At 44.3% G+C, this 20,219-nt stretch overlaps 1 pseudogene; it reads left to right on the top strand.

Moving 5' to 3' along the window:
• Positions 1-223: 223 nt before the first annotated feature.
• On the top strand, positions 224-528 carry LOC144798885 (anaphase-promoting complex subunit CDC26 pseudogene; annotated as a pseudogene).
• Positions 529-20,219: the final 19,691 nt, after the last annotated feature.

Here is a 20,219-nt window from a genome sequence, read left to right as displayed (position 1 = left end):
ACCATCAATACCACTACCACCAATACAACCAACCTCACCAATACCACCACCACCACCAATGTCACTACCAATAACACCACCACCAATAACACCAACAATAATGTTCATTATTTGCTACAGAGGGCGGATGTGTTTGGGAATATCGGTTGAGCGAAGCTGGGGGATTTGCGGGGATATGGGCCGTGCAAGAAGCCGAGTGTGAGGCGAGGGGACTCCGCCACCCAAGTTGTATACCAAACAGTTTTGTTGCTGGTATAGTGGAAATACGTTTTCAGAATGCTACGGTGGAAACCAACCCGTCTCGAGTTGAAGCTGGATGACATTGAAGAATTTGAGAGTATACAGAAAGATTTGGAGAGTCGCAAGAAGCAAGGGGAGGATGCACACCTAGTCAGCAGTACGGATGGAGCTATAGGGATCAGCACTGACCACAAAAGCAGGGCGCAGATGATACATGACAGAATTGGCTACAAGCCACAGCCAAAACCTACCAATAATCCAACACAGTTTGGAAATTTTGAATTTTAGAGACCTGCCAGGATTTGTTATGTACGTGCAGTGCAAGAAAGGGGGTGACCCGGGCTGGACCAGGAAGAGCTACACACATATATTCCATTGTGTTGGAAGAAGCTATGCCGGAAAACTGATAACCTGAGCCACATTGTGACAACTGCAGGAGTGTGTGCTATGTGACAGAGAGACTCAAATGAATGACACTTTTCGGTTGCAACTTGTTTACATGGTGCAGATAGAGCTATTTTAATTTGATACATTTTAGGTTTTTCTAATAAATTCCGGTCTGCTGAAGCATTATCTACCAACAATAACACCACCACCACCAATACAACTACCAAGACCACCACCACCAATACCACCACCAACAAGACAACCACCAATACCGCCACCAATTCCACCACAAATAGCACTACCTCCACCACCAGCACCAATACCACCACCACCAAAACCACCACCACCAATCCAATACCACCACCCATACCCCTACCACCAATACCATCACCAACATCACCACCAATCCAATACCATAAACGCTACCACCAATCCAATACCACTACCACCAATACCCCCACCACCAAAACCACAACCATCAATACCAGTTCCACGACCAACATTATCTGCAATACCACCACCAATACCACCAATACCAACAGCACCAATACTACCACCACTAATACCACCACCAATACCAATGCTGCCACCCATACCACCACCAACACCACCACCAAAAATACAACAACCACCAATACCACCACCAATACCACCACCAATACCACCACCACCACTAATACCTCCACCAGCAATCCCACCACCAATATGAACACCAGCAATACCAATACCACTGCAATACCAATATCACCACAACCAATTCAACCACCAGAAGTACCATCACACCAATATCAATATCACTACCACCTATACCAATACCACGACCACCAATGCCACCACCAATACCGCAAAAAATACCAGAACCACCAATACTCCTACCACTAACACCATCACCACCAATACCACCACCACCAATACAACAACCACCAATACTGCTATCACCAACACCACCACCACCAACACCACCACCAACAATACCACCACCACCAATACCACCATCTCCTACACCACCAATACCACCAACAATACCAACACCACCAATACTACCACCACTACCAATACCACCACTGCCAATAAAACCACCACCATCTATACCACCAATAACACCATCACCAATACCACCACCATCGCCAATACCACCAATAATACCACTACCACCAATACCACTACTACCAATACCACCACCTTCTCCAGTACCAATACCACCACCACAGCTAATACCACCACCAACAACAACGATGCCACCACTAATACCATCACCAATACCACCACCAACAATACCACCACCAATACCACCACCACAAATACTACCACCACCAATACCACCACCAATATAATCACCACCAATACCACCAATACCACCACCAATAATGCCACTAATACCACCAATATCACCACCACCAATACCACCACCAATACCACCCCCAAAACTATCACCACCAATACCACCACCACCAATACCACCAACACAAATATGACCACCAGCAACACCACCACCAATACAACCACTACCACCAATACCACCACCACTAATGCCACCACCACAACCAATACCACCACCAATACCACCATCACCAATACCAACACCACCAATACCACCACCACCAATACCACCACCACATATATCAACACCACCAATAGCATCACCTCCACCAATACTACCACCAATACCACCACCATCAATCCAATCCCACCACCAAAACCATCACCACCAATACCAATACTACCACCGCCAATACTAATGCCACCAGCACCAACACCACCAATTCTACCACCACCACCAATACTACCACCACCAATACCACCACCACCAATACCACCACCTATACCAACTCCACAAATACTACTACTAACAATACCACCACCAGTACCACCACTTATACCACCAATACCACCACCACCACCAATAAGAGCATCACCAGCAATACCACCACCACTAATCCCACCAATACCACTACAACCACCAATACCCCCACCAATACCACCACCACCACTAATACCTTCACCAGTAATCCCACCACCAATATCAACACCAGCAATACCAATACCACCGCCAATACCAATATCACCACCTCCAATTCAACCACCAGAAGTACCATCACACCAATATCAATACCACTACCACCTATACCAATACCACCACCAATACCACCAATGCCACCACCAATGCCACCACCAATACCACCAAAAATACAAGCACCACCACCAATACCACCACCACCTCAATACCACCACCACCAATACTGCTACCACTAACACCATCACCACCAATACCACCACCACCAATACAACCACCACCAATACTTCTATCACCAACACCACCACCAGCAACACCACCACCAACAATACCACCACCACCAATACCACCACCTCCAACACCACCAATTCTACCAACAATACCAACACCTCCATTACTACCACCACTACCAATACCATCACTGCCAATAAAACCACCACCATCTATACCACCATTAACACCATCACCTATACCACCACCAACACCAATACCATCAATAATACCACCACCACCAATACCACTACTACCAATACCACCACGTCCTCCAGTACCAATACCACCACCACAACTAATACCAATACCACCACCAACAACAATACCACCACTAATACCATCACCAATACCACCACCAATACCACCACCACAAATACTACCACCACCAATACCACCACCTATACCAACTCCACAAATACTACTACTAACAACACCACCACCAGTACCACCACTAATACCAGCAATACCACCACCACCAATACGACCATCACCAGCAATACCATCACCACCAATACCACCACCACTAATGCCACCAATGTCACTACAACTACCAATACCACCACCACCACCAATACCACCACCACCAATACCAACACCTCCAATACCACCACCACCAATATCACAGCACCAATACCACCACCAACAAACCAATACCAACACCAATACCACCACCAAAACCACCTGCACCAATACCATCACCATCCATCCAATACAGCAGCCAATACCACTACCAATACCACCAATACCACCACCACCAATACCAATACCATCACCACCAACACCAATACCAATACCACCACCACTAATATCAGCAATAAGCCACCAATACTAACACCCATACTACCATCACCAATACCATCACCACCACAAATACCACCTCCACCACCAATACCAATACAACCAATACCACCACCAATACCACCAGTACCACCACCAGTACCACCACCAATATCACCACCAATACAACCACCAATGCAACCACCAATACCATCAATACCACTACCACCAATACCACCAAAAACACCACTACCTCCACCAATACCACCAACACTACCAATACATATACCGCCACCACCAATAACACCACCAATACCAACATCACAACTAATACCAATACCACCACAAACAACAACAATACCATCACTAATACAACCACCAATACCACCACCACCAATATCACCACCACAAATACTATCACAACCAATACCTTTGCCATCAATACCACCACCACCAACATTACCATCACCCCAATACCACCACCATTAATGCCACCAATACCACCACCAAAAATACCTTCACTAATACCACCACCACCAATATCAACACCAATACCACCAATACCACCACCACCAAGACCACCACCACCACCAAAACCACCAGCACCAATACCACCACCACCAATGCAATACTACCACCAATACAGTTGCAATACCAATACCACCACCACCAATACTACCACCAATACCAATACCACCACCACCTACATCAATACCAATACCATCACCACCAATGTCACCAATAACCCACCAATACCACCACCACCACCAATACCATCACCACGACCAAAACCACCACCAATACCACCACCAAGACTGCCATCACCACCAGTACCACCACCAATACCACCACCACCAATATCACCACCACCAATTCCATCACCAGAAACACCACCACCACCAATCCCACCATCACAACCAATACCACCACACTCACCAATACCACCACCAATACCAACACCATCAATACCACCACCATCACCAATACCACCACCGTAAATCCAATACAGCACCATCAAGCCAATACCACCACCATGAATAGCAATACCACCACCAATACCAATACCACCAATAACACCAACACCAATACCATCACCACCAATACCACTACCACCAATACCATCACCACCAACACCAATACCACCACCAATACCACCACCACCACTAATACCTCCACCAGCAATCCCACCACCAATATCAACACCAGCAATACCAATACCACCGCCAATACCAATATCACCACCACCAATTCATCCACTAGAAGTACCATCACACCAATACCAATACCACTATCACCTGTACCAATACCACTACCATTGCCACCACCAATACCACCAAAAATACCAGCACCACCACTAATACCACCACCACCACAATACCACCACCACCAATACTGCTACCACTAACACAATCACTATCAATACCACCACCACCAATACAACCACCACCAATACTGCTATCACCAACACCACCACCACCAACACCACCACCAACAATACCACCACCACCAATACCACCACTTCCAACACCACCAATACCACCAACAATACCAACACCACCAATACTACCACTACTACCAATACCACCTCTGCCAATAAAACCACCACCATCTATACCACCAATAACACCATCACCTATACCACCACCAACACCAATACCACTACTACCAATACCACCACCTCCTCCAGTACCAATACCACCACCACGACTAAATACAATACCACCACTAATACCATCACCAATACCACCACCACCGATACCACCACCAATACCACCACCACAAATACTACCACCAATACCTCCACCAATATAATCACCGCCAATACCACCAATACCACCACCATTAATGCCACCAATACCACCAATATCACCACCACCAATACCACCACCAATACCACCCCCAAAACTACCACCACCAATACCACCACCAATATCACCACCACCAATACCATCACCACAAATATGACACCACCACCACCAATACAACCACTACCACCAATACCACCACCACCACAACCAATACCACCACCAATATCACCACCACCAATACCACCACCACAAGTATGACACCACCACCACCACCAATACAACCACTACCACCAATACCACCACCACAAATACCAAAACCACCAATACCACCACCACCAATGCCACCACCACCTATATCAACACCACCAATAGCATCACCTCCACCAATACTACCACCAATACCACCACCATCAATCCAATACCACCACCATCAATACCACCACCAATACCATCACCACCAATACCAACACTACCACCATCAATACTATTGCCACCAGCACCAATACCACTAATTCTACCACCACCACCAATACTACCACCACCAATACCACCACCACCAATACCACCACCTATACCAACTCCACAAATACAACTACTAACAATACCACCACCAGTACCACCACTCATACCACCAATACCACCACCACCACCAATACGACCATCACCAGCAATACCATCACCACCACCACTAATGCCACCAATACCACTACAACCACCAATGCCACCAATACCACCACCACCACCAATACCAACACCACCAATACCACCAATATCACAGCACCAATACCACAACCAACAATCCAATACCAACACCAATACCACCACTAAAACCACCTGCACCAATACTACCACCATCCATCCAATACAACAGCCAATACCACTGCCAATACCAATACCACCAATACCACCACTACCAATACTAATACCTTCACCACCAACACAAATACCAAATCCACCACCACAAATATCAGCAATAAGCCACCAATACTAACACCCATACCACCATCACCAATACCATCACCACCACAAATACCACCTCCACCACCAATACCAATACAACCAATACCACCACCAATACCACCAGTACCACCACCAATACCACCACCAATATCACCACTAATACAACCACCAATGCAAGCACCAATACCACCAATACCACTACCACCAATACCACCAACAACACCACTACCTCCACCAATACCACCAACACCACCAATACATATACCACCACCACCAATAACGCCACCAATACTAACATCACAACTAATACCAATACAACCACCAACAACAACAATACCATCACTAATACAACCACCAATACCATCACCACCAATACCACCACTACCAATACCACCGCCACAAAGTACCACCACCATCAATACCACCACCACCACTACCACCAAAAACACCACTACCTCCACCAATACCACCATCACTAATATAACCATCAATACCACCACCACCAATACTACCACCACAAATACTACCACCACCAATACCACCACCATCAATACCACCACCACCACCATTACCATCACCCCCTATACCACCAATACCACCACCAAAAATACCTTCACCAATACCACCATCACCAATACCACCAACACTGATACCAAAACCTCCTCTACCAATACTACCACCACCACCACCACCAATGCCAATACCACTATCACCATCACCACCAAAACACCACTACCACCAATACAACCACCACCACCAATACCACCACCTTCACCAAAACATCCACCACCACCAATACCACTACCACCACCACCAATACAATTACCACCACCACCAGTACCACCCCTACCACAAATGCCACCACCAATACCACCATCACCAATAATACTAATGCCACCACCAATGCCACCACTAATACCACCACCAATACCACCACCACCAATACCACCACAACAAATACTACCACCACCAATACCACCACCACCACCACTACCACCAACAATACCACCTCCAATACCCTCACCACCTATACCATCACCACTAATGCCACCAATACCACCACCAATACCACCAATACCACCACCACCAATACCACCACCAACACCACCAAAAACACCAGCACCAATACCACCACCATCAATCCAATAGCACCACCAATACCACTGCAATAGAATCAAGACCACTAACACCAATTTCAACATCACCAATAAACCACCAATACCACCACCAATACTACCACCCACACCAATACCACTACCACCACAACTGCCACCAATACCACCACCACCACCAATACCATCACCACCAATGCCACCAATACCACCAACACTAATGCCACCAATACAACCACCATCACCAATACTACCACCACCAATACCAACTCCAATACCACCACCACCACCAATATCACCACCATGAATACTAACATCAAAACCACCAGCACCAATACCACCACCAATAATCCAATACAACCGCCAATACCACTGCCAATACCACCAATACCATCACATTAACACCAATAGCACCACCACTACTATCACCAATAAACCACCAATACTAACACCCATACCACCATCACCAACACCATCACCACCACCAATACCACTTCCACCACCAATACCAACACAACCAATACCACCACCAATACCACCATTACCATCATTACCACCAACAATACCAACACCAATATCACCACTAATACAACCACCAATGACATCACCAATATCACCAATAGCGCCACCACCAATATCCCTACCACCAATACCACCACCACAAATACTACCACCACCAATACCACCACCACCACCACCACTACCACCACCATTTCCAAAACCACTCATTTCACCACCAGCACCAATACAAATACCACCACCACCACCAATAACACCACCAATACCACCATTACGACTAATACCAATACCACCACCAACAACAATACCACCACTAATTCCACCACCAATACTACCACCACCAATACCACAACCATTACCACCATCACAAATACTACCACCACCAATACCACCACCACCAATACCACCACCACCAGTACTATCACCACCAATGCCACCACCACCAATACCACCACCACCAACACCACTACCAATACCACCACCAATACCAATACCACCATGACCAATACCACCACCAATACAACCACTAATGCCACCACCAATGCCACCACCAATACCACCACCACCAATATCACCAACAGCAATTCCACCACCACAAATACCACCACCACCACGCCTAATAACACCATCACAACCAATACCAATACCACCACCAATACCAATACCACCACCAATACCAATACAACCACCACCAATACCATCACCACCAATACCACTATCACCAATACCATCACCACCAATACCACCACCACCAATACCACCACCACTGATACCAATACCTCCACTTCCAATACTACCACCACCACCAATATCACCATCACCACCATCACCATCAATACCACCTCCTCCACCACAACATCCACCACCACTAATACCACCACTACCAATATGAACAATACCAACACCTCCAATCCCACCACTACCAATACCACCACCACCAATACCACCACCACCAATACTAGGGGTGGGCGGAATTTGCGGAATGGACTATCGCGGAGAGGCACAGAGATTGACCAAATCTCCGTGCCTCTCCACGATATTTCCATTTCGCAGAGCCAGCCTGCCCACCTTCCGCCTCCCGCCTGTCTCCCACTTCCCACCCTCTTATTAATTATATTTTAAAGCTGGAAATAAAGTTAAAAGAAAACTTACCTTATTATTGCGCCACAAACTTCCTGGTCCAGCTTCTTCTTTGAAATTGCGCATGCGCGGGAGCCTGCTCATACTACCACCACCGGCAATTCCACCACCACCAATATAACCACCACCAAGCCAATACTACCACCACCACCAATACCACCGGCAATACCACCACTACCAATACCACCACCATCAATACCTATACCACCACCACCAAAATCACCAATAAACCATGAATACCACCACCAATACCAATAATCAATACCACCACCACCAATACCACCAATACGAGCCGCACCAATACCATCACCACCCATGACACAACCAATACCCCCACCAATACCAACACCACCAATATCACCACCAATACCAACACCACCAATGTCACCACCTCCACCACTACTACCACCACCACCAATAACACCACCACAACCAATACCACCACCACCACCACCAATACCACCACCAACATCATCACCATCAATCCAATCCTACCACCACCAATACCACCACTACCACCAATACCATCACCACTTATGCCAATGCCACCAGCACCAATACCACCAATACCACCAGCAATACCAACACCAATAACCCAAACAATAACACCACCATCAATACCACCACTATCAATCATTCCAATACCACCACCACCAATACCACCACCAATACCAATTGCATCAATACCACCACCACCAATATTACCAATAAACCACCAATACCACCACCAACACCTGCACTACCAATATCACCATCACCACCAATACCACCACCACCAATACCGTCATCACAACCAATACCACCACCATCACAAATACCACCACCACCAATACCAACACCACCAATGCCACCACCAATGCCACCACCATGAATCCAATACACCACCATCAACCCAATACAACCACCACCAATACCAATACCACCAATACCACCACCAATACCATCACCACCAATACCACTATCACCAATACCTTCACCACCAATACCACCACCACCAATACCACCACCATAAATACCAATACCACCACCACCAATACCTCCACAACCAATACTACCACCACCAATATCACCATCACCACCAATACCACCACCACCACCACCTCTACCACCATTAAAACCACCACCTTCACCACACCATCCACCACCACCAATACCACAACCAATACCACCAACACCAATACCAACAATACCAACACCTCCAATACTACCACCTCCAATGCCACAACCACCAATGCCACCACCACCAATACCACTACCATCATTAATACCACCACCAATATCACTAACACCAAAATCGCCAACACCACCATCACCACCACCAATACCGCCACCAATACCAACAGCACCAATACGGCCACAAACACCAATACCACTACCACCAATACCATCTCCAGCACCAATATCACCACCACCAATCCAATACCACTACCACCAATACCAATACCACCACCAACACCAACACCACCACCACCAATACCAACACCACCAATACCACCACCTCCACAAATACTACCACCAGTACCACCACCAACAATACAATACCACCACCACCAATACCAATATCACCAATACCGCGACCACCATCACCACCATTACCAATACCACCACCACCAATACTAATGCCACCAGCACCAATACCAGCACCAATACCTCCACCACCAATAGCAATACCACAACCACCAATACCACCACCAATACCACCATCACCCGCAATACCGCCACTAATATCATCACCAATGCCACCACCAACAACAATACTAACAATACCACAACTACTAATATCACCACCACCAATACCACCACCACCAATACCACCACAACCACCACTTTCATCACCAATACCACCACAACCAAAACCACCACCAATACTACCACCACAAATACCACCAATACCACCACCACCTCCAATACCACCATCAACACCTATACCACCACCAATACCACCAAACCAATACCACCATCAATACAAATACCACCACCACCAATACCACCACCCATACCCCAACACCAATACTACCACCAATATCACCACCAATTCGAACAATATCACCACCAATACCAATACCACCACCACCAATTCTACCTACCAATACCAGTACCACCAACTCCAATACCATTACCGCAACCACCAATACCACCACCACCAATACCAGTTCCAATGCCAATACCAGTACCACCACCCCCAATACCAATACCACCACAAATACTACCACCACCATTGCCAATACGACCAATACAAATACCGCCACCACCAATACCACCACCAGCAATACCACTAATGCCACCAATACCACCACCACAGGCACCAATACCACTAATACCAGCACCACCAATATCACCACCACCAAGACCACAACCACCAATACCACAAATACCATCACCACTAATGCCACTATTACCACCACGACCAATACCTCCACCAAAACCACCACCAATACCACCACTACCACCAAAATCACCAGCATCAATACCACCACCATCAATGCAATACCACCACCAATACTACCGCAATACCAATACCACCAATACCTCCCCCACCACCACCAATACCACCGCCACCAACACCAATACCAATACCACCACCACCACCAATATCACCTATAAAACACCAATACCACCACCACCACCACCACCAATACCACCACCAATACCATCACCACCACCAATACCACCATCAATACCACCACAACCAATACCACCACCAATAGCACCAACAATACCATCACCACCACCAGTACCACCACCAATACCACAACTAATACAACCACCAATGCCACCACCAATACCACAACTGCCACCAATACCACCACCACCACCAATACCATCACCACCAATGCCGCCAATACCACCAACACTAATGCCACCAATACCACCACCATCACCAATACTACTACCACCAATACCACCACCACCACCAATATCACCACCATGAATACCAACATCGAAACCACCAGCACCAATACCACCACCTTTAATACAATACAACCGCCAATACCACTGTCAATACCACCAATACCACCACCACCAATACCAATACCATCACCATCAACACCAATACCAATAGCACCACCACTACTATCACCAATAAACCACCAATACTAACACCCATACCACCATCACCAACACCAATACCACCTCCACCACCAATACCAACACAACCAATACCACCACCAATACCATCATTACCACCAACAATACCAACACCAATATCACCACTAATACAACCACCAATGATACCACCATTATCTCCAATAGCGCCACCACCAATATCCCTACCACCAATACCACCACCACAAATACCACCACCACCAATACCACCACCACCACCACTACCACAACCATTTCCAAAACCAGTCATTTCACCACCAGCACCAATACAAATACCACCACCACCAATAACACCACCAATACCATCATCACAACTAATACCAATACCACCACCAACAACAACAATACCACCACTAATTCCCCCACCAATACTACCACCACCAATACCACAACCATTACCACCATCACAAATACTACCACCACCAATACCACCACCACCAATACCACCACCACCAATACTATCACCACCAGCACCATCACCACCAATGCCATCACCACCAATACCACCAACATCAATACCAATACCACCAGTACCACCACCACCACCAATACCAACACCTCTACCAATACCACCACCAATACCAATACCACCATGACCAATCCCATCACCAATACCACCACTAATACCACCACCACCAATATCACCAACAGCAATTCCACTACCACAAATACCACCACCATCACGCCCAATAACACCATCACAACCAATACCAATACCACCACCAATACCAATACAACCACCACTAATACCATCACCACCAATACCACTATCACCAATACCACCACCACCAATACTGCCACCAATACCATCATCATCAATCCAATCCCACCGCCACAATTCCAAAACCAGCCCCACCCCCAATACCACCACCACCCATACCAATGCCACCAGCACATATACCACCGATACCAGCTGCAATACCAGCATCACTACCACTACCAATAACACCACCACTACCAATATCAGCACGATAAATCCAATACCACCAATACCACCGCCAATACCACTACCATCAACCCCACCAATCCCACCAGCACCAATTTCACCAGTAAACCACCAATACCACTACCACCACCACCAATACAACCATCACTACCAATACCACCACCAATATAACCACCACAAATACCACCACCACAAATACTACCACTACCATTACCACCACCACCACGAATACCACCACCACCATCAATACCACATCACCAATCAAATACCACCACCACCAATACAATACCACCACAAATACCACCACCACCATAACCAATTCCACCACCACCACTGATAGTATCCCCAATACCACAACCACCAGCACCAATATTACCACCATCAATACCACCACCACAAATACCATCACAACCAATACCACCACCACTACCACCACCAATAGCATCCCCACCAAAACCACTACCACCAATACTGCCATCACCACCAATACCATCACCACTAATACCAACACCTCCTGTCCCACCAAAAACACCAATACCACCACAACAAACACCAATTCCACTACCACCAATATCACCACCATCAATCCAATACCACCACACCACCAATACCACTACCAATTCCAATACAACCACCACCAATACCACCAAGACTAATACCACCACCACTAAAATAAACTATAAACCACGAATGCCACCACCAATACTACCACCACCAATACCATCAATACCAGCACCACCAATACCACCACCATCACCACCCATACCACCACCAATACCACCACCACCACCAACACCACCAATATCACCACCACTACCACCACCAAGACTAATACCACCACCACCAAATAAACTATAAACCACCAATGCCACCACCAATACCATCAATACCAGCACCACCAATACCACCAACATCACCACCCAGACCACCAACAATACCACCACCACCAATACCATAAATACCATCACCATTAATACCACCACCACAACCAATACCACCAGCAATACCACCACCACCAATACTGCCACCAATACCATCATCATCAATCCAATCCCACCACCACAATACCAAAACCAGCACCACCACCACCAATACCAATGCCACCAGCACATATACCGCCAATACCACTACCATCAATATCACCAATAAAACACCAATACCACTACCACCACCACCAATACGACCATCACTACCAATACTACCACCAATATCACCACCACCAATACCACCACCACAAATACTACCATTACCACCACCACCACCACCAATTCCACCACCACCAATACCATCACAACCAATACCACCACCAATACCACCACCATCAATCCAATATCACCACCAATACCATTGCCACCAACACCAATACCACCAAGTCTACCACTAATACCACCACTACCACCACCAATACCACCACCACCAATACCAGCACCAATACCTCGACTACCAATAGCAATATCACCACCACCAATTCCACCACCAATACTACCATCACCACCAATACCACCACTAATACCACCACTACCACCAATACTAACAATACCACCACTACAATATCACCACCACCAATAATACCACAACCACCACTACCACCACCTATACCACAGCCACCACCAATACTACCACCACAAGTACCACAATACAACCACAACCAATACCACCAATACCACAAATGCCACCACCACCTCCGATGCCACCACCACACCACCAATACTACCACCACCAGTACCGATACCACCATCAATACCAATACCACCACCACTAATACTACCACCAATACCACCACCTATACCCCACCACCAATACTACCACCAATATCACCACCAATACCAATATCACCACCAATACCAACACCACCAATAACAGTACCACCACCACCAATACCAATACCATCTACCAATACCAATACCACCACCACCAATACTATTACCGTCACCACCAATACCTCCATCACCAATACCAATTCCTACACAAATACCAGTACCACCACCAATACCAATCCCACCACCACCAATGTCAATACCAATACCCCAACCACCAATACCACTACCACCAATACCACTAATACCACCACCACCAATACCACCACCACAAGCACCAATACCACTAATACCAGCACCACCAATACCACCACCACCAATATCACCAATACCAATATTTTCACCACCAATACCACCAATACCTCCACCACCAATACCAATACCACCACCATCAATACCAATACCACCACACCAGCACCCCTCACTCACTAGTAATAGCAGGGGCACGATATTGCTTAAATAGTGCAGGTGTTGCCGTACTTACGCTTTGGACTGTAATTACCCTTTGAGAAAGAGGAACTCTCGAAACGAGTCAGGGCTGCGGTCCGCTGCTGTTAATTGCCGGAAAACATGCCTGATGTACCAAAATAAAGTGACTGGGGAAAGCTCTTCTGTGTTTGTGTGCCGCCTAATTGTTGGACATCCCCCACAGAGCTTGAATTTATGTGCGGCCAAAAGCAGAAACAGACTTATTCACATGTTTCCTTGCTTTCTCAATCTGCGGACAATATTGGTTGGACCAGTGCCATTTTTGCCTTTGGCATATATTAGAATATACAAAGGCAGTTTGTGGAAAAAGTGACATCAATTGCCAAAGGTGTCCTTTAAAAGCATTTTCAGACCTACCCCAGTCAAAGTGCCTAGGTCATTGCCACCACAGTGCACAATTATGAGGTCAGGGTGTGGGAAATGCAAAAAGGATTTTACCAATGGCATCAATTGGTGACATCTCAATCCTCTCTGGCCAATCCACATAATATCCACATTTGGTAAATCAAGGTTGAGAAAGCATCTATTTGCTGCATACCTTTCACTCCAGAAAATATAGCTGTGTCCCACAATCCACACTCTAAGCATCTTGAAGGGAGATCTGGTTGTACTCAGATGGGCTCTGGAAATGAAATGGCAGTTTGAAAAGTAGGAGTTTAGAAAAAAATGTGGATGAGATTCAGTGCACTTGAACAAAAATTATTGGTGGTTTCTGAAAATTCAACATTGAAAACTAGGGTGCATGCTACTGTTTTTAAAAGGAGTAAAGCTAATGGTTGACAAAAAGTCATTGAAAAAAACATTGCACAGGATAAGCTGGTATATTGAGAAGTCAAACACCCTTGCTGGTTTGGTTTGTTACATTGTGTGATGAACTTTTCACCTGTGTGTTCAGTTAGGTGTTCTATGGAGTGTTACCATGGTAACAGGCAGAGAGAGCAGTGGGGGAAGGTTGAACATTATGTGAGTTTGAAAGTGTTGAAATGTAGAACCAATTAAAATGTTAGTTTAGTTTTGAATTCGTGTGGGAAGACATTTCATTGGTTATCTGCATGAATATGTGTGGAAAATGAGAGGGAAGCAATGGCATTCTATGGTTCCAGTGACTGGTGCACAATTCAGAGATTCTACTTAAGAAAATCTGTTGTGTGATTGACACTGTTCTAAATCTACAAAAGCATTTTTAAAGGTGAGTTGTTAATTTGTAAGGGGTTCTATGTTGTGCACTTTAAGTTAATAAGAAAAATGTGTTCTAATGTGGAAGCAGGAGTTTATTTGTATAGAGTTTGATTCTGAATGTGTCTGCTTTGGGAAAAACATTAACTCATGAACCCATGAAGTGAGTCAGGCTTTAGGACATGTAGTACTAGAAAGTCCTATGCAGTATGTTTGTCAGGCCTCTTAATTCCCAGATAGTCTCCATGCTGTGTAATAAAGATCCGGGATGTGCGGTAGAAATGCCATAGCAACTCTCTCTGTAGCATGTAGTAATCATTTCAGTGAATTGCAAGGGATATTTTTATTAGTCTAGAATCACAATGTGAGTCAGTGTGTTTTGGGGAATATTGTGACAGAATCACTTGCTCGGCATATGTGTTTGCAGACATGGGAATACATGTACTCATGGAGTGAGTTAGGCTTTAGGACATGCAGTGCTTTATACTCTTAGCCCTTGCATGATACCAAACACTGCCCAAACACAACTGTATTGCTCTAAAATCAGAAATATCAATCCCACCATGACCCCCTACACTGCCTGAACACCACTGCACTGTCAGACACCCTGAAACACCATCCCTAGCAAAACCTGCTAAACTCTTTCAACACCACTGCACTGCTCTAAACCCTAAAACACCATTATCAGCGAATGCCCCTATAATGTTGAAACACCACTGCACTGCCCTAAACCCTGAAACAGCACTCCCTGCATGATCTCCTACACTGCCCGAACACTGCTGCTGTGCCTTAAACTTACTTATGGAGTGAACCACACTTTACAACATATAGTGCTTCTAATTGCTATGTAGTATGCTAGTAGTGGTCTATAATTGTAACAAAAAAAATGTTAACATGTTTTTTTTTCTTCACAACAGATTTTAATTTTCCACAGAAAGAAAAACCATCATGCCTTCAAAGAGTGAGAAAAGAAAAACATATAAACAGGCTTACTTTTCCAAGAAAAAACAAGTACAAGATGTATCTAAACAACAATGTGTGGAAAAAAAGAGGAAAGCTCCTGGTAAGACAACAAAGGATTTTATAAAGAAAATAACACAAACTAAAAAAAGTGTGGAGAATCTAGAATTTTTTTTCTGTAACTACAAAGAAAAACCAGACAAAAAAGAAAAATAATGGAAAACTATGTGGTAAAGAAATTGTGTATAGTAAAAGACGAAAAAATCAGTTTTATAACAGAGTTGTTTTAAATTTATTAAAAAATATAAAGAATTGTAAAAGAAAACCAGCTTTTTATAAGAAAAAGAAACATATTCAAAGTATTGTTGAGAAGACTTCTGAATTAAAAAAAAGTTGTTTATTTTAGAAATCAATAGAATTCGAACACTAGATAAGCCAATCAATGTTATGAAGGCCAAAAGTAAGTGGAAAAGACTAATTAATAGAACACATTTTTGTAATGTTTTTTCTGGAGAATGGAAACATAGTTCAAGTAGTGAGCCATTTTTTAATGAAGAGAGTTACCTTCAGAGTAATGATTTGTTGCATGCAGTTGACACCAGTGGTCAAGCTTATGAGGTTAAGCATGGTTGCCCAATTGAAAAAGAAAAAATTGTCCCGCAGAAGAGGTGTTAGCTGATGAAGGTTTAGGGAGACGTCCTAAGGCTCCAGTGTACACTTGGAATTGTAATAGTATTTTTAGTGTACGACAGGATTCAATTGATTTTTTTTCGCAATTTCTTATGTAAGTATACTAAGAAAAGTGATAAACAAAAGACTAAGATGTTGCAAGAATTAGACCCTTGCAGAGTGAGAGAAAAAATGGGTTTGCAAGGTCATTCTCTGGCTTGGCTTTCTAAAAAAAGTATGTCCGAGTGTTTTTCACCATTTCAGGTTGTTAGCAGTACATCATACTGAAATGAGGAAATCAGTGAGAAGGTTGTATTATGGAAAAAGACCAGCACTAATGTTAAAAAAGTTAAACAGTGCTCTTTTGCATGGATCTGTATTAGATGTAATCAACATTTGTGAAGAAATTGAGGTTAGTTACTTTGGTCCTGAAGAAGACAGTGCAGAAACTGATACATTAATAGAAAGAAATGTCGAAGAAAATGTACAGAATTTTAGTACAGAAAATTTTGAGCAAGAAATTACAAGGTTTAAGGTCATTTCAGGTGAAAGGACAAACTTTTCTTGTATTTGTTGTAGACAAATTCATTATGAAAATCAGGTTAGTTGATCTATATTTAAAAAGTGAAAAGGAGAATAATAATCAGTGGAAGGAATTTGCAACTTATTTGTTGGTAGAGAATTGTTTTGATTTGGGTTCTGATCAACGTATTTGTAAATATTGTTATAATAAATTAAATGAAAACAAAATGCCTGCTAGAGCTGTACATAATAATCTTGAGTTGGTAAATATTCCTTCTGAACTGATGGATTTAAATACGTATGAGTCTATTCTTATTCAATGCGTGCATCCATTTAAGGCTATTATTTGTATGGAGCCTAGGACAGGGAAATTGCCTCCTTCAGATTTACAGAGAGGAGGACAGGGAAGAGTTGTATATTTGCCTCTAGATTTACAGAAAAATATTGAAACAATTGTTGTAGAAAATGTGGAAGAGGAACCTCTAGTTATTCTAGTTAATGGCGTTCCTATGAAGAGTAAGAAAATCTGACAAGAATTAGTGGATGTTTGGAAAGAGAAAAAGGCAACGTTGTATTTGTTAAAAAATAATGAATACTATAAAAATGGATATGTAGGAGAAGAGGAAACAACTGTAGAAGAGGACAGTGATTTGTCAATTGGACAAACTGAAAAAGTGGATGTGTCCAGAACTGAAGAAATTTATGAACATTATAGTGTGCATCCAGTTCACTCTGAAGAAGTGATGGAGAATAATATTGATTTATTCCAAATAAAATAAGCAAAAGGAAGTCCTATTAGTGTATGGGAAGAAAACTTGGAAGCTCATTGTTTCCCTCAGTTATTTTCAACAGGCAAAGGTGGACGATATGATGAACGACCTGTGCAGATTCCTGCATCTGAATACCGGACATAAAGATTATATGCAGAAGATCCAAGGTTTCGCCAATGTATTCCATATTTGTGTCATCTTCTGTTTGAGAGTGACTTGTCTGGACTTTCTTATGCAGGGAACCATATACTAAAAAGTGGAGTACATCTGCAAAATGTTTCGGCAAAGGGCTTTATGGATGCTTTATGGATAAAGTCCAACAGAAAGATACTGTTTTGGAATCTCAGCTAATTAATCTCATGGCATGTCTGCGTGTTACTAATGAGTATTGGTACCGTCGTCATGGGGAATTGAAATGTATGCTAAGAAACTTAGGAATTCCTCCATGGTTCCTTACTCTAAGCTGTGCCTAGTATGCTTGGGAAGATTTACTTCAATTTCTTCGAGAGGCAAATGCAAACATAGAAAATAT

This window comes from Lissotriton helveticus, chromosome 12, assembly GCF_964261635.1.
Source record: "Lissotriton helveticus chromosome 12, aLisHel1.1, whole genome shotgun sequence".
NCBI lineage: Eukaryota > Metazoa > Chordata > Amphibia > Caudata > Salamandridae > Lissotriton > Lissotriton helveticus.
Note: the sequence above shows the minus strand (reverse complement) of the source record. Positions and strands in the feature narration are given on the sequence as shown.